The 18,771-nt window shown below is 38.2% G+C and overlaps 1 pseudogene; it reads left to right on the forward strand.

Moving 5' to 3' along the window:
* Positions 1-323: 323 nt before the first annotated feature.
* LOC113909484 lies at positions 324-719 on the forward strand (annotated as a pseudogene).
* Positions 720-18,771: the final 18,052 nt, after the last annotated feature.

The raw sequence follows: 18,771 nt of genomic DNA on the forward strand, positions 1-18,771 counted from the left end.
ATAAGGATGGCATCAGATTTCTCTTCAGAAACAATGTGAGTGAGAATATAGTGGAGCAACATTTTGAAAGAAAAATAACTTCGGGGGCACCTGGGTGGCTCATTTAACATCTGCCTTTGGCTCAGGTAATGATCCCAGGGTCCTGGGATTGAGTCCCGCATCAGCGGGGTGTCTACTTCTCCCTCTCCCTTTGCTGCTCCCTCTGATTGTGCGCTCTCTCTCTTTCTCTCTCTCAAATAAATAAAATCTTTAAAAAAAAGTTATTTATTTTTATTTTTATTTCATTTTTTTCCTCCCTGGCTGCTTGAAGCCCGGTTGCCATCATGAATAACACAGCAACTATCCAGACCAGGAAGTTCCTGATCAACTGACCTCTTCAGCAGAAATAGATGGTCACTGACGTCCTTCACCCCGGAAAGGCAACAGTACCTAAGAGAGAAATTCAGGAAAAACTAGCCAAAATGTACAAGACCACACCAGATGTCATATTTGTATTTGGATTCAGAACCCATTTTGGTGATGGCAAGACAATTGGCTTTGGCATGATTTATGATTCCTTGGATTATGCAAAGAAAAATGAACTCAAACATAGACTTGCAAGGCATGGCCCGTATAAGAAGAAAAAGACATCAAGAAAACAGTGAGAGGAACACAAGAACATAATGAAGAAAGTCAGGGGGACTGCAAAAGCCAATGTTGTTGCTGGCAAAAAGAAGTGAGCTGGAGATCGGACCACCAAAGGAGTAAAGATGCTGCCGTGGCTTTATCTGTGGTGATTGTGCAGATTTTTCATGAGAGGATTCATGAACTAAGAATGTTAATGTGAAAAAAAAAAAAGAAATAACTGCCAAGGAAGAATTTTGTAACCAGGTCATCTTCTATTTCAGCTAAGAGATGGTGAAACCTGGAGATAATAGGAACATGCAACATGCAACAGGAAAATGCAAACTGCAAATTAATGATGTTTTTCGAATTTACCAGAGAATTGCAATGGGAATTATTGGGGCAGTAAGACAACTACAGAGAGAAATAGGACCCAAGCATTTGCTTGCCTGGGGCAGGCACCACTGGCTGCTTAGAAGATGGTAAGAGGATATAGCTAAAAATTGTTAACAAACTGCTAAAGACGGAATGAAGGTTGGCATCAGAGTGGAAAGCTCTCAGGGACTTCAGATACTAATAACATTCTCACACTATTACAAGAAAAGCCTTAACCCCACAAAGCACTAACAGGCATGGGGAAGAGTTCTGAGATAGGTTTCCTCATGGTTCTCTTTGGGGGAAGGGAAGGATGGCCACTGCCAAAACTCTGCCCACAACTGTTTTTCCTATTTCTCTTTCTAATCAAAAGGCTTAACCTTTGAGGGTGGGTAGTGGTGGTGAAGAACAACAAAAATATGTGTTTTAGGGCACTGGTGGGAACCCACTGCAGTTTGGAATAGGGAATTTTTTAAAAAGCACCACCTTCGGGGAGGAACAGATCCGTTCCAGGTTCAACATTACAGTAGGAAGAGAGGCAGGAGTGTTTTGAAGGACCCCAGCTGGACTCATAGATAATGTATCCAACCTAAAATTAAGGCAAACAAGTGTTGAGTAAAAATAACAGTAGAATATAGCTGAGAGAGCTGCAAGGAAGAGATTCTGTCTGGGGAGAAGTACGCCAGGAAACACAACACCAACGGAGGGAGCACATGCTTTAAAACCTACCTTGGCAACCATCCCACACCCTAAACCCAAGATACCACTCAGGGAATTTGAAGCCTATGGTGAATCCAGACCACTCATAGCAACAACAAATCTCAAACACAGCCCAACTCCTGACTAGATTAACATAAACCCTGCACTAATTGGTTTTAATATTTTTTTAAAAAGTGTGCTTATTTCCAAGCATAAAAATATTTATCTCAATATCTAGTGTCCCACACAAGATGTCTAGCTTTCAGCAAAAAGCTGTGAGGCATCCAAAAGACATGGGAAAACATTCTAAAGAGACAAACCAATCACTAGAACTAGAATCAGTATGACACAGGTGTTGAAGCTCTTTGACAGAAATTTTAAAATATATATGAATAATATATTAAAAGCTCTAATGAAAAAGTTAGTTTGCAAAGTAAGATGAGATGGGTAATTTCAAGAAAGAAATAGAAAGTAGGAGAAATCAAATGGCAGTGCAAGGAGTGAAAACCTTGCTAATAGAGATGAAGAATGTCTTTCATCAGCCCATCAGTAGACTTGATACAGCCAAGAAAAGAATCCGTGAACTTGAAAAGAAGGCAACAGATCACACAAACTAAAACACAAAGTACAAAGAGTGAGGGGATAAAAAGTAAAACAGAATAGAGCATCCAAGAGCTGTGGGACAATACAAAATGGTTTAAAACAGCCATAATTGGAATTCCAGAAGGAGAAGAGAGAGAATGGGGTAATAGAAATATTTGAGGAAGTGAATGCCAAAAGTTTTCCAAAACTAGTGACAGACATGCAAACTAGTCTAAAAAGAGAAGATAACGTAAAGTAAGTAACGTAAAGTAGGATAAATATCATAAGGCCACACCCAGAAATTTTCTATTTAAGCCACTGTAAATGAAACACAAAAGATAATCTTGAAGCCACCCGGAGGTTAAAAAGATATATTACCTATGGTGGAGTGAAATAATAATTACAGCAGACTTCTCATCAGAAACCGTGGAAGCAAGAAGACAAGTGTGTAACATCTTTAGAATGCTGCTAGCAGAAAAACAAAAGCCTGTTAACCCAGACTTCTATGCCCAGCAAAGACATCTTCTATACGTGGAGGAGAAATACTTTCTCATACACACAAAAAAGGAGAGAATTCATTTCTAGTAGACCTACTCTACATAATGTTTTAAAGGAGGCCGGGTTTTTTTGGTTTGTTTTTTGTTTTTAAGGAGGTTTTTCAGGCAGAAGTATTATATCAATCAGAAGAAATGAGGCATATTGAAAATGAGTAAGTTAAGGTAAAATGAAATTTGGATTTTTCTTATAGCTTAATATCTCTAAAAGATATTAATAATTTAGTCAGAAATAATAATGATATCATGTGTACTTAGTGTATATGCTTTAAAAATATGACAGTGGTGCAAAGAATATGAGGGAGGTATTGGGGATGTAGTTTTATAAATCCAACATTACAACTTAAAGTGGTATATTATTTGAAGATAGATTCAGATGGTTTGAAAATGTACATTGAAAAACCCTATGGCAACCCCCAAAATGGTTTAAAAAGATACAAATCATAATTCAATAGAAGAGATATAACGGAATCAGAAAAATTGATCAATTAACCCAAGAGAAGGCAGAAAAAAGTAGAAAAAAGAACCTGAGGACAATATGATCCAGCTCTTCCACCTCTAGGTATTTATTCAAACAAAATGAAAACATATACCCATGGAAATATTTGTATACAAATGTTCATAGCTGCTTTATTTGTAATAGCAAAAACCTGGAAATAATCCAGATATCTACCAACAGATATATGGATAAGGAAATTGTGTTGTATCCACACAGTGGACTATTCAACAGTCAAAAGGAACGAACCATTGATACATACAACAATATGGATAAACCCAAAACAATGATAAATGAAAGAAGTCGGTCAAAAAAAAGAGTGTGTTTTTGTTTGTATAAAATTCTGGAAAAGGCAGACTATTCTAAAGTGACAAAAATAGATTGGTGGTTGCCTAGAAATGCAGCATGGATGTAGCAAGAGAAAACTTTTGGGGGCGTAGGATATGTTTATCTTGATGTGATGGTTTTGTGTGTGGGTGAAAACTTAAGCTTATATCCATTAAATATGTGCAGTGTGTTGTATGTCAATTATATCTCAGTAAAGCTGTTGAGGAAGTATGTTTTATAGAGATTTATTATAGCACTTTCCAGTTTGCAACAACTGTATTTTAATTTCCTTCCAACTTCACTGTGCTTCCATAAATTTGTTCTTATACTTTCCTGATGCAGGATCAGAATATCATGCCTAACTTCATTTATGCAAAAATTATGGCCCAAAACTATCAAAAATTTACCCTTCATCATACACTACTACTAAGTACCACAAAGTCTAAAACTCTGACCTTCGATTTCCACCTTCTGTTCCTCCTATGAAGTCATCTTGTGGCTAGCTGCTCACCAAATTGTTTCGCTCATCTTCCTGGGCACACAGCTATATTACATTCCTTATCCTCCTTTTGCAGTTAGATATGGCCATGCAACCCAAATCTAGCTAAGAGAATGTAAGCAGAAGTGATAGGTACAACTTTCAGACCTGATCCTTAAACATCTTTTGTGTGTGATCTTTCTTGCCTTTCCGTGAGGACCCTTCCAAGACCCTCTAAGAAGGAAGAGCCACAATATAAAAATGCCTTTGTCTGTAAATTAAAATTTAGAAAGCTGCATGCTTACCAGGGACAGTGGAATTAGACTGTTATGTGAGCCATGAATTGAATTTTATTGGGTTAAGCCATGAAATTTGGCAGTTGGTTTGCTACAGCATCCATATTATAATAACTAATATACGCTGCTAATTTTTACCAGCAGTAGTGGAGATAATAAAGGTGACCCTAAACATAGCAGTGTCTTTCCCTGCACAAATCTTTTTTTTTTTTTTAAGCTATTTTTGTACATTACTCTGGGGCCAGATTCACAATAGATATTTAATAAATGCTTTTTAACTTTCTTGGACTTATTTTTTCCATTGTCTTTTTGGAATACAGGAACAACAGAAAAGAATATACATTTATTTGTTTCAATTAGTATTTCTATATGAAAAAATTAAAAAAGATACTTTTAGAAGTTTTGTCAATACAGATGTCTCACAACTATACTGTCACATAATAGTTTTCTCTATTATCTGTAAGCATAAGAATCATAAAACATTGTGATTGAGAGAAATAATTACTATTGAAATAGAGTGCGTATAAATCTTCATATAAGTTACTTGCAGAAAACTTATTCACACTTTGGATCAAAATTCCATTATACAATTCCAAATTATGTTTTCAAAAACAAGTTACAAAACAAAATACTTTTCTTTCATACAAAATCATCTTGTAAAAGCATTATTTTTATGAATCATGATATTTCATTTCAATTTGTGGTTGTTATTTCTAAAGAAACTAAGTGGCTCTATTTCTACACAGGATTTACTAAAACAAACTTGGCTACATGAGTACAGAAGGAATAAAGACATTTGGTTCTGATGTTAAACTAACTGATGATTGTTAAAAATGCTACCTATGGCATGCCTTTTCTGGGTAGATTCAGAAGATGTGATACCACCTCCACAAGGCTTGCATGTGGCATAACCACTGGCCCTGAAGTGCACACACCCCAGAGGAGGGAAAAAGGGGGTCTCTTCTCAAATTGCAAGAAATATCCTTTCTAGAGAAATGACTACAATCATAGAAGAATTGCTGTTTCCTTGAGGAATAAGAAAGGAATGTGTGTGGGCATTTGGGAGTCTGGAGTTTAGAGTGGGAGATGTGAAATGACTACTCTAACACGTAGAAAAGCCCTTCCCTGCAGCACATTTTTGAATCAAGCTCTTACTTGACAAGTACAGATGGGCTAGGAAAAAAATGTGAACTAACTCAGTTCAGAGGGTAGTGTTACCTGGGGGCTATGTACTTTACACACTGAGATCACAGATGTTCAATGAGCATGAGATATTCTTGATGAAGCTCTGTCCTTATTGCTTTATTTGCTTATTTATTAGAGATACCTATTAATTAGTGAAGTAGGTACATGTTTGGTAATGGATAGACTTATTCCATAAATACTGAAAATAAAATCTTCATCCAAAGAGTGGAGAGCTTAAGAAAGAGCTTGAAAAGGTTGGGAATACCCCAAAGAGAGGTTGAAGAGAGAGACTTGAGGCAGTTCACAGGTCATAGACCTTCAGATGAGTGAGGAGTCACTCAAAACCCTCCTCTATACCTTATTCAAAATATATCAATGGACTTAATGTGAATAAATCAACTCCATTCCTCTGCCTTGGAAGATCATAAATAGAAAATCAAAGAACTAAAATCAGAGGGCTAAGAAGGACTTAGAGAAGTCACAGAGTTCACCAGTTTGCCTCCCAGCATAGGATGGCCTCTAAGTCTAACAAGGCAGGTGATGAATATTCTTAAAGGTGGCTGGTGGTTCACACTGTTCAAATGGAGGTCCAACTACCATTTATTAAAGGAAAGAGCTTTTGTTCCCCCACTGATATCAGTGGCAGAACTGTTCTAACTAAAATATATGTTAAATATCAGAAGGCATCAATACACTTACAGAAGATTGTATTTTTTGGATTTCACAGTAACTTTAGGCAGTGTGTTTTAAAATTGTAACTTTGAAATTTAAAAACAATTCAAGTTTCTTCACCACTGATAAAATTGTGATTTAATTTTATTTTTTAAATTTAATTTTGTTTTTTAGCTGCTCAGTTTGATTCTCCTTGGCTCATCTACACTCAGGCAGAGGGTGTGCATGTGGCAGGTCTGTTGCTCCTTCAGTCCTGCCTCCATGCTCTGGTGCATCCCTCCTCAGACCCCAGTACCAGCGGTAGCCTAAAATTGTGGCCTTTAAATCTGTGCACTTATGGGACAGATTCTTTAAAACTGTTTTTGCCTTTACTTTTCTCCCTGTCCACAAGTAGTTGTAGCTGGATTCTTTCTAAATTTCTCCTATTTTCCTTACTTCTCCCTCTATGAGATCCTGAGACTCATGATTTGGGCTTAGAAAAATCCGGTATAATGGAGAGAACCCTGGACCCCTGAGAGTTGTCTGAGTACAGGAGGGACAAGTAAACAGTTTTAGGGTAGTGTGGTAGAGGCTTTGATGGAGTCACGTGCAGCAAGCAAATCACCAATGGGCTCGTTAGCTCTTGCTGGAGAGTCAGGGAGAGTATCTTTGTAGTGATTTGACCAAGAGGAAGGATGGGTGAAGGGGTGGTGGTGTTCCACAGAAGAAACAGCACACACAAAGTTGTGAAGTTGTTAAATAGCATAGTCCATTCAGTGCACAGTAATCAGTCATTACTGAAGTTTAGAGTGGGTAGCATGGAAAACCGCAAAGCAGGTATAGGCCAGGACATGGAGGGACATAAATCATTATGGACAAATTTTTGGCTACTACCATTGACATGTTATTAAATCTTAATCTTTCTGGCTGTTCCTTCTTCCCATGAGAGTAATACAGTAATTCACTAGCAGAAGGCCCACAAAGGCTAAGAGGGGCTACTATAAACATAGCTGGAATCAGAGTGGTAGGGAGAGCTACAGAGAAAGCAACCTAAGAAAGACACTTTTATAACCCTGCCCAGCTGCCTTTTCTTGCAGTGATGCATTCTGATGAACCTTCCTGCTGGCCACAACCACCATTATCTGTAAGGCTTAAACAGCTATGTTTGTCATTTAGATTTTGGTGGTAAGACCCCACTTTAATTCAGGTCAAAGGTTGACCTGAACTTAAAGGGAAAGAAACAAGGTTGTGAGATAACCAGAAGACTAGCTGGTACAGTTCTGTTGTCATGCATGGAAATACCCACTGCTTTGGATCCCAAGCCATTCAAGAGACTATGTTCTCCTCCTATTCCCTTCCAGTACAGTGCGGTTTAGTATTGCACCACTTCCTTCATATGCTGACAAGAGTCACATAGCACTGATTCATTTCTCTGAACTGTCCTTCTTAAAAGCTGATCTGAGCTACAGAGTAAGTTCCAACATTATTGGAACTTATCTCAAGTTGCAAAGTCAATCTCCCTTTAATTATGGTGTATTTGGATAGCATTTATTCCATAAATAAGAATAAAAAAAGTTGAAAATGAGTTTCTGAGAGTTCATGTAGCAAAGAAGTGGAAGCCCAAGTGGATTTCTTCATTGTTATTACAGTAGCAAATATGTTGAAAGTGCAGGTCACTATGTGAGTTGGTTTCCATCTTGTATTCGTTCATTCATTCATCTTGTAGTCCACCTTGTATTCCAGGATAATGTAAGAGGAGGCTCTCAGGTTAAGCAGGGACCTGAATAGTAAAGAGTAGTGCCGTGTCAAGGCTTGTCTGAATCTTCCCCAAGATTTGCATTTTCTCAAATATAAAGGTGGTGTGTTATGTCAGTCTGGCTTCAAGCTTAATAATGAAAACAAGGCTGACTCCTTGTCCTAAAATATAGATAGATAGATCATAGATAGATAGATAGATAGATAGATAGATGATAGATAGATAGATAGATAGATAGATAGATAGATAGATAGATAGATAGATGATAGATAAGATAGATTTTAAAAAGAGAGAAAGAAAGAAGGAACCAATCTCCAGCCTGGATCCCAGCTTCTCAGAATTCTGCCAAGCCCCAGTTTAAGCGTAAGTTTCTGTTTTACTACTCTTGTAAGTTGCTGTTCTCAGTGCCATATTCTGCTACATGTTAAGGGAGCAGGTTTTCTTCATCCTATACTGTCCACAAATGTCTAAAACATGACTGTATAGGAATGAATTTTCAGGACAGTGGAATTAGCTGGCGTAGAGAAATATTTGTTGCCAACTGTCCCATATCCTAGCTTCATTCTTGCTCAAGTAGAGAGGCTAGTACACAACTGTGGACTCTTCCTATATATAAACCCCTTTCTGTGAATCTCTTCCAAACATGTCTGGGTCTCTGGAAATAATGAGCGTATGAAATGGTGGATCTGAAAAAGGGAAAGGTCTGGTTTGCATGGGAAGGTGTTCCAGATTAAAAGCCTGTTCAAGAAGGCTTCGTTTCACTTCTTACCATGTAGACAACAGGTCAGTGAATTTTTTTTGAAATTAAAATTTATTGTCTGAAATCTATTCCATACAAAATGATTCCATTTGAGATCATATTTTAGAGTTCATATTAGCAACTTAAACTAATAATTTTAAGATGATTTTTTTAAGCACTGAAGTTTAAGAAACACATCCTCTTAGGTTTTAATGGGTATGTCATGTTCTTTGATACTTGATTTATAAGAGGTAAGTTATTTCCCATATCACTGTGGTCTTCTTCAGACATAGGATCAAAGTAAGATTCCTTAAATTTTAAGACTGTGGTTGTTGCCAGTAAGATTTATTCAGTTAACTTTCAGGTTATTATTTTTGTTAATATGAATTTTCACAAACTAAGTGGTCTGAAAATAAGTTATTATACAGTGTGACAAAGTAGGTTTGTACATTTCTCACCAAAAGTATTGTGCTGAAAGCACAATTTTCATTTTGTTTTTCACATGTAAAAATTAAAGGCCGATTTTAGAACAAATAACTGCCTTGACTTCATATAGCTTTCTTTTCTGTTTGGGGCTCTCATTGCCTATAACAGATGAAGCAGGTTCAGTAGGACGGTTCTACTGTTTAATTTGATGTCCTGACATCCTAATGGTTGCATCACGACATTTAGTTGTCCCAGATCTCTTTATGCTGTTTTCTGGGAGTGACAGAGTCGAAAAAATATGCCTCTTGAAGCTGTCATTCTGCTTAGCTCCTCCTCTGCAATTACATTTGCATGCATAATACATCATAACAAATTAGATGTCGCAAAGACAAACAACAGGAATTATGTGAGCTCGCGGTGAGAACTGTGGCTGATGTAACAGGCAAGGAGGAGATTGGAGGGTGAGGGAAAGAAGAAAAAAAAAACTAATTCATGAGAACCACCATAGAAGATGGCAGCTGAAATTTATCTTCTCATCTTTTTAAGGCCAATAGTCAATTGCAGAAAAGTAAATGAAAAGGGAAAATTCAAAACCAATTTGGTTACTACCAGTCTGATAGGAGATTAAAATGAAACAGTGGTATTTTGTTCTAGAGGAGAAGATATTCATTGGTTTGGAGGCAGTACAAGTAACGATGACACAGAGGAAATCTCTTTATTTCACATGTTAACCTGGGGAAAAAAAAAAAAAGAAAAGAAAGATATTGAGGTTGTAATTCAAGCTTATTGGAAGTGTTTTCTACTAGACTGGAAACAATCTTCTTGACTGAATGAACCTAGGCTAAAATTACAGCAATGCCCATAAACACCTCAGCCACTCTGTTGGGCTCCTACCTTATAATGACTGGATTAAAGTGTTTTTCTTATGTGATTGTATGTCTTCTGGCCTCCTGACACACGAAATTGGCCAATTTAGAAGCTCTGGTACCTGATGGTCATCGAAAGGCCATTGTCCCTGAAGTGCTATTAGTACATGTCATACCTTGGCCAATAACTGGCACAAGAACCAGGCCCTTGTCTAAAAGGTTGGAATAGCCACTTTCAAAATGATGAGAATCAGTCAATATTGGCTGATGATTTTAAAGGTTTTACTTAGTCTGACAAAAGAAGGGGAGCAGGAATAGGACTCCTGGTTCCCTTTGTTTTTGTCCTCCCCTCCCCCGCCCCATCTCTTTCCATCTTTCATACTCATTTTCTGTCTGTTTTCTACAAATACATAAGGGAAATAATAAATTTTCAGTAACATGGAAGTTGGATTAAATTCAGGAGAAGCCCAAAATATTAGTGCGGCTACAGTGCATGCTGTAAATCGTTGCTCTCTGTCCTGCTGTCCTCGGCTTCTATTTCCTTAGCTTGCTCCCTCCCAGCCCTCTTGCTTCTCCTCTGATCTCAGGCCAGGCATCCCACTCTGCAAGGAGGCACGTAACAGATTGCTTCAGCGAAGCATTTGCCATTCTCCAGGTTTCTTCTCATCATTCTCTTGCAGCCTTTTTTCCAGTGCTCCTGACAACGTGGAAGAACTCCCCAGCCAATCATTTCTGGCATTCCACTGGTTCCATGGGGGGATCCGAGGAAGCCCATCAGCCTCTGCTAGGCTGATAACCATCATTGCTTCTAATGTGTGCTTCGGCATTTCTCATCACAGCATGCATCTGTTGGGGAGATAAAAGGAGAGATTTACAAATATATAATCAGCAGATGTATGAAGGCTGTCGAAGCAAAGTAGACTAAGAAGGAGGCATATCCACATTTTCTTGGGGGTAAGAGTGGTTAAATATGCTGGCTTTTGTATGATTAGGTCATTACTAACACCTGGAGGCTGTCTCGGTCCTTGGAGGAAAACCGTGGCGAATATTTGGTAACGAACACATTTGGTTCACAGAGGGGGTTATTCTGGGCCAGATTGGAAAACATTTTAAAATGGAATATTGCTTGCATAAAAGAGGCAGATATCTCAGCTTTGCTTCATAACAGGAGTTCTCTAGTGGATTCTTCTGCATAATGGAGCTGTATGGTAGATCTATGGAATATCACACTCTGATGTCAGAAAAGCATACATATCCTCAGCCAAATGTTTGCATGTACATTAGAGCATATACAGTATTATTTCATCACTGTCTCCCAGGCCCTTGTGTATTAGCTCCCCAGCCCCACTTGTAGAAGGAACCTCCCTTAAAACCAGTGGGGTTTTTCAATACCAGTGAAGAGTTTTCATAACTATAGTCCTTTAAATATTATTTGAAGTCTATCTCTTGTTAATCTTTAATATTCTCCTTCCCCCACCCCAGAAGTTTCCTATGTGAGAAACATGGAAAATTTTGGAAACTTTTCGAATAAATGTCAAGATTATTTCATATTTGAGGCTTGCCTTTCACCTTCACTAATATAAAACTGATAGATATTATTGTCTCTCTTCATAAAACACATTTTATTGATGACTTTCTCCAGCACGTGTTAGAAGCCATATTTTTTTTAAAAAGAGAGAAAGGACAGATTGTAAACTTGTGGGGAAGGAAACCAATACCAAGAAATTAATTACTTAGCCTTTGCTTGACAACAAGAAAAACTTAGTGTGGTGATTTCTCACTGTGGACCCAGATTTCTAGAAAACTATACATAACCAAGAGAAGCTCTGGGGGTCACACTAAGTCATCAGGATATTGGGAGGTTGCATTAGGATGACACTGTCCGACAGAGAGGAATTGCTTGCTCTGGTAAGGGATTAAAAATTTAGTACTGTAGGATATTATATCATTCTAGGCCTCTCTCTATCCCCTTCCACTTTCTCTCACACTGCCTAGTCATTTTCTCCTCTCTGCTCTATCTATGGTGAATACTTCATGCTTCAAAAAATTTTTTTAGAGGGAATCTTTCAGCTTTTTCCTTTGGAAACTTTAATTTTGTGGGCTACATTTTCTTAAACATGAAGCTTTCCTTTTTCTCTACTGAAATTAGAGGAAAGAAGTAACGTGGATGCTGAATACTATGTCTTCAGTAAAGCAAAATGGCAGTGATTTTTGGATGGAATAAAATTAATAATTAGGGACACTAAATGAAGAATGGCACAGGATAGTGTCAATGCCAGCATTGCACATGCAGGCTTCTTTGGTTGAACATCACCTAAGTTATTTTAGAACACAGCTACATGTCTTTAATGATTACAAATCTTCTTTCATCCCCAGAGTGAGATGAGAAAGAAATTATATCTGTTTTTCTTCATTGTCTTAAAGGTATATGCGTAATCTATATGATAAACATGTGGCAAGCAACTGGCACATAAATAATTCACCAATGTTGAACAGGGAATGCATTCCAGAATGCCATTCCACACATCCCACCTCACCCTTCCCCCTTCCCGCCCTATTCAATACCAGCATGACCTCCATCGAATAGGTATGTTCAATTAAATCTAGGAACTCCTCAATTTCTATTATAACTCCAGAAACAAAATGAAACTCCTCAATTTCTGTTATAACTCCAGAAACAAAATGAAACAGAAAAATTATCACTTTTAAAATACTGTATTCCCTTTGTAAGAGGTGAGATTTCCCCTCTCCTAGTCAAATGATTTTGAAAGTCAGATAAACCTGAAGTTAGAGAGGATTTCTCTCTCCCTACTTACATCCTACTTCATAGAATTTCTATGAGTCATATTGTTTTAAGGGTTCATAAAAAATGCACTTGGTATTGTACCAATTTAATGTTCCAAAGGAAACATCTGCCCTTGAGATTCTTCTAATATGCTGCATTTGGATTCAATGAAAGAGGTTATGTGCATAACTTTTGCTGTCTAATGGGTTTTTGTGTGGTCTGTCTGATGGTGATTTGGGGATGAGAAAGGAAATGAGAATCAATATTGTATTATCAATTTCTGTTAATCACCATCAGCCTTCTGTCCCTCCCCCAACACATTCCCATCCACCTGCACAATATTCTCCTTTTATGGTATTAGTATATTGATAAAACCTTACTTTACAGCCTAAACATAATATTGTGGCAAAAAGGAAAAAAAATAAGCCATTTCAGAACAACTGTTGGTTTTGTAGCCAAACTTTTCTTCAGTTCTTGATGCAAAAAAATACAAACTGTAAAAATTCCATTTTTCCCATACAGTCAATAGCTAGTCACATTACTATTTTATGTGATAGATATGACTATTCTGTGTGATCAAATGACTTTTCAATTCTTAATTTGGACATATCTTTTGAACACTGAAAATAAAATATTAAAAATATTCAGAAGTTTATAGTATTGTAACATCCTCTATGCCTGCAGCTTTCCCTCTGTGTTGGTACTGGTGAGCAGATATTAACAATAACACTCGGAGAACTTTATTATCCAATTTTGTGTGCATTCAATAGGATTATGAGTTTTTGATCATACAAATGCAAAAGAGATTTGGCAGTAGCAGGAAGCAACATAGTTCTAGAAGCAAATTTCCATTTTATTAATCTGAGATAGAACTACTTTTTCCAAATTGCTACACAGCTTGAATTATCCGTTCAGCTTTCTCTGTTTATTCTTTGCACCACTAACCTCAGAATGTTAGTGGTTTATATAAATTCACAATCCTATGAAATCTGGGGGACTAGAAATCTTTGGATGCTATCCATACAACTAAGATGCAGCCAATAAAATTTTTAGCTTTCTTTGTAGGTGGTCTTTGTTGGTCTTGGTTAGTGACCTGTGTAAGTAGAAGCGATGAAGAAGACTCTTGAGATTTATTTAAGGTAAATAATTTTAACAGTTCACAAATTTGCTAGAAATTTCTCTAACGTGCCTTTGAAATCTATATTGAAATCCTCCTCTGCATGAGGAACTCTTAAAGTGAGGTGTCTCATTTACTTCAGAAACCCAGCCAATTTTTAATTCTACCCCGCATTAGTAATGTGGATGGGGAGGTTCCATTACAAAAAGGTGAATCTGGAGCTCTTCTGCAGAGGGCATTCTCCTGACTCTCCCATGGCCTCTTTCACACTAAGCCACATTTACACAAAATACCCTGAGGCTTATGCTGTCTGGATGAGCCTCTGATTATCACCTGCTGTGTTCTGGTCACATCTTCTTCTTCTTCTTCTTTTTAATTCTTTATTTAAATTCAATTTAATTAGCATATACTGTATTATTAGTTTCAGGGGTAGAATTTAGTGATTCATCAGTTGCATGTAACACCCAGCCACTCATTACATCAAGTGCCCTCCTTTATGCCCATCACCCAATTATCTCTTCCCCCACCCACGCCCCCTCCAGCAACCCTCAGTTTGTTTCCTGGAGTTCAGCGTCTCTTACGATTTGCCTCTGGTCAGCACATCTTCTTCCCGAGAAAGTAGGCATCATCTCACAGTTCTCCTTCCTACTCCCACCTCGGACAACTTCAACTTCCATATGGAGAATACACCTGACAACTAAATTCAGTGTTTAAAAAAAAAAAAAATTCTTTTGCTTTTTAATAGTCCTTTCCTGGCCACAACTGGCCTTTGTCAGTAGCCATGACTCTTCCATTCCATGAACCCACTCATTGGCAACAACAAAACAATGTATTAGCCTCCCCAGTTCCTTTGATCCCTGATCCCACTAAAATTTCTCTTCCATCTCATTAGTATCTTCAGTTTTTCGAGAGGCTATCATTATTTCTTTGACTGCAACTTTATGTTGCAATAACATACAGGCATCTTCTGCTAAACCCTCAAATTTCATTCATCTTGTTCTTTTGACAAATCCATTCTATACTTCTCCAACCTAAGGCCGGGGTTGTATCTGCTTGACAGCAACGTTGCCAGTTCTAGTGTGTTCTGGCTCAGTTCCTGTTTTACTAAGCTGAACTGGAATGAAGATAGCAGCAGGAGATTTCAATAATGAAGCTTAATCTTAAGCTTTAAGCCTTGGTGACTGGGTTAGTAGTACCACCGGTAAAATAGAAACTTTTTGGGGGGTGGATGGTTGTGATGGAGTGGGGTGGAGAATTTTCAGCTCAGCTATTAGAATTTGAGGTGAATGGGAATGTTCTATTTGAAATGTCCCTTAGAAATTAAGAAGTAAGACTAGAAATTGCTGGAAAGAGGAGGACTGCAGACAGTAGTTTGAATAGTTGTCATTTCACAACAGCAGCAGTAAAGGAGATGGACTCCACAACTCCCATGGTTCATATTTTGTCACAGGTTCCTTTATAAACACTCTCGCACTTAAACTTCATAGCAACTGAAAGGGAGAATATTGTCATTCCTATTTTATAGATTAGGAAACCAAAGCTTAGGGAATCTGTGGATAGAACTAAGATAATGGGAAAGGTATGGAGGGAACAGAGTCCAAGCGACACAGACAGTTTTAGGGCACATAGTTACTCAGCAGACACTTGTTGGTTAATTGATAGAATCACAAAAAAAAAAAAAAAAAAACAAAAAAACAGGGAATTGAGAATTTAGAGAAAAACTAGGTGGCTTTCAATGCTGAATGCCAAATGTTCCAAGGATGATAACTAAGATGAAATTGTTGGTTTGATATTCTGAGACCACTCACTGGTCATCCTGAGGAAGCAGTCTCAGAAGAATGAAGAGGACTGAAGTCAATTGCATGACACAAGGATGACAACTTGGAGAAATATGTCAGTGCGTGGATGGAGATCTTGAAGGGTCAGGAGGTTTAAGTGAAGATTTGCCTTAAATTAGTTTTGTGGGTTGTATTAGTTAGTACAGGAAAATAGCCTTGGTGAAATCCTATTGGGTACCACAGGAAAGTGACCCTTTCAAGAAGTCACTTCAGGTGGTAACACCAGGGCAGCCTCATCCATGCAGCCTCTCAGCATGCCAACTAGATTCCTGGTTGCTCAGGAAGCAGAAGAGAGATTGTGGGGAACTCACAGTTAGTCCTAAGTGCATCAGACCATGGTATCTCTTCAGCTTCCAGCCTGATACCCTGAAGAGTCAGTGGCCCTAATGTACCTTCAAGGGAGGCTGGAAAGTGTCAGGGAGCATGTACTATATTGGGTGAGCATGCCTCTCTCTACTTGAGTGAAGGAGGCCATGTTGCCTATTGAGGTATTAAAACAACAGCATGCAGGTTGGGCTTTACAGCTGTTCCTGGACTGTTTTGGTCAGAACCAGGTGATCCTGGAATGGCTTCCAAGTTCCATGTGGAAATTTCTCCAAGTTAGGCATCCACAGGACCTTCTGTCTATGCTTTCCTCCTTTAACAAGTTAAAACTAGGAAAAGTAACTTTGAAAGACTTTTATCCACAAAATATATGGTAACATTTAGCAGCTTCGTGGATGCATAATTTGGCATAGAATTGCCAGCTTGCTGGACTGGGGAGAGAGAAGTCGAAAGCTTGCATTCCACCAGGAAAGAGAAAGGTAAATAGAAAATAACAAAAGGATCAGCAACCTGGCTCCCTCTGGAGATTCTGGGATTGAATTCTCTGGGAATGAAGCCTTTACTTTACCTTCTTTTATTACCTTGTACAGGTTTGCGGAGCCCACATCCATTTTGTATCAAGGTTAGCCTTCATTCAGCTAACCTGAGAGACAGAACATGAAGTGGGTGGGGGAGGGCAAGGCTGTGTCCTTCCTACTTCCTGTGAGCCAGTGGGCAGGCACTCACACTGTTTCTTGTCTGAAGACAGAGCTCAGCATCCAGATTTCTCTAGTGTGTATTACAGTTGTTATTCCTCTCTCCTCAGATCTCAGAACACCATCAACCATCCTGAACAAAGCCCTGGAAGCGCAATAAAAAGGTTTTAAAACCTCAGAAAGGAGAGCCTGAGGAAGTACCACCACAGTCAAGGCAAATTAGTATCACCCAGTGGAAAAAGAAGGCTCTCTTCCATACAGAGGGTACTCACAAACCTGCCTTCTGAGGTGTCACAGATTCCCCGAGGCCCTGTGGACTAGTGAGGTAGGCCCCATTTTAAGATAAATGATCTGATTTAATATGATAATCCGTGTACAAGAAGTCAGCAGAGAAAACAGCGATAAGCTCTCAGAAAACAAAACACAAACTCCATGGCAGGGGGAAGAAGAAAATGTGGATGAAGGCCATAAATAAATAACCTTATTGCTCATAGAAGATGGTAACTCTTTCTCTCCCCTTGTCTTCCTGCCTTTCTTGACTTTAGAATCCTTCTTACAATGATTCTTATGTAGAACCAATACATAAACTAAGAGTGAGCCTGCTCTGGCTTTGTGGCAGGGTGGTTTGTGGGTGGAGCGATGTGATGTTTTTGGCCCATGATCCGCCTCCCAGCCTTCCTTTCTGTGTCTGATGTATGTACCATTGTGTGTCAACAACACTTCAATTTTTTAAAAAAAGAGAGAGAGAAGCTAACAGGAAGCCTCTTCTGGTTATTACATTTATTCATTCAACAAACCTTTGAATGGTTCCTGCTGAGGCAGTTCTGGAGAAGTCTAGGCTTTCAGAGAACATGCTGTAAACATCACTAATACAGGGTGAAAGGGTCTAATATTAAATAGCACATTTTTAATTTTGTTGCAATAACACCTTTTTAATTTTGTACTCAGATAAAAAGAAATCATGAGTTTATATATCCAGGCTGGATTGCTTTCTGTCTGTGTGAAAGATTTTAACACTATCCCTATGGAATAGGGTTTCTATTCCATATCCTTGATGTCTACACTCCTGTGGGATCTTACCTCTCCCTACATTTTTAATGTTACCCCCAGCTCTTTTCTGCCCCTTATATGCTGTGTGTCAGGCTCTCATCTGTTCTGCTTTCTGACTGCAATCCTACTTGTTGCATGTACCTGGGGTAACTCCTACTTGTCCTTTAGGTCTCAGCTCATGTCATTTCCTTAGAGAACGTCACCAAACCCTTAAATAGAGCTTAGACCTTGTTTTACACTTCCAAAATGTACTCTTCTTTCACAACACTTTGTCATGATTTCAGTGATCTAATTATTCCTGTGATTATCTGCTTAATATCCAGCCCTCCATTAGACTCCAAGCTCCATGCAGGAAAGTTTATGTATGACTTATTTATCGCTTGGTAACTGGCAACTAACAAAATAATTGAGAAATGACGAGCGTTCAGTAAAGGTTTGTTGAATGAATAAATGTTATACCCAGAAGAGGCTTCCTGTTAGCTTCTCTCTCTCTTTTTTTAATTGAAGTGTTGTTGACATACAATGGTGCATACATCAGTTTCAGGGATACAACATAGTGATTTGACAAGTTCATATGTTGTGCTATGCTCACCAAATGTTTAACTACCATTCAACACCATACAATGTCCATTAGCTTCTTGTTAAGGTCAGATAAAAAGGTTGCATTTCAAATATGCTAGTATATGTTTCCAGTTTAAATCTCATGAAATTGGGTTGATGGTCTAACAACCAGATTTTTTTTTTTGGCATATGTAACAGCCCTATGTATTTGGATGGTGCTTTTATTAAAGTACCTTTCCTCGTATGGCAACATTTAATCTTTATACCAACCCTGTGAAGGATGTAAGCCAATAATTATTATTATCTTGTGCATGAGGAAATAAATAAATCACCTAAGAAGCTGTATCTTGCCTTTGCTTCTAAAGCTA

This window comes from Zalophus californianus, chromosome 4 (assembly GCF_009762305.2).
Source record: "Zalophus californianus isolate mZalCal1 chromosome 4, mZalCal1.pri.v2, whole genome shotgun sequence".
Taxonomy (NCBI): domain Eukaryota; kingdom Metazoa; phylum Chordata; class Mammalia; order Carnivora; family Otariidae; genus Zalophus; species Zalophus californianus.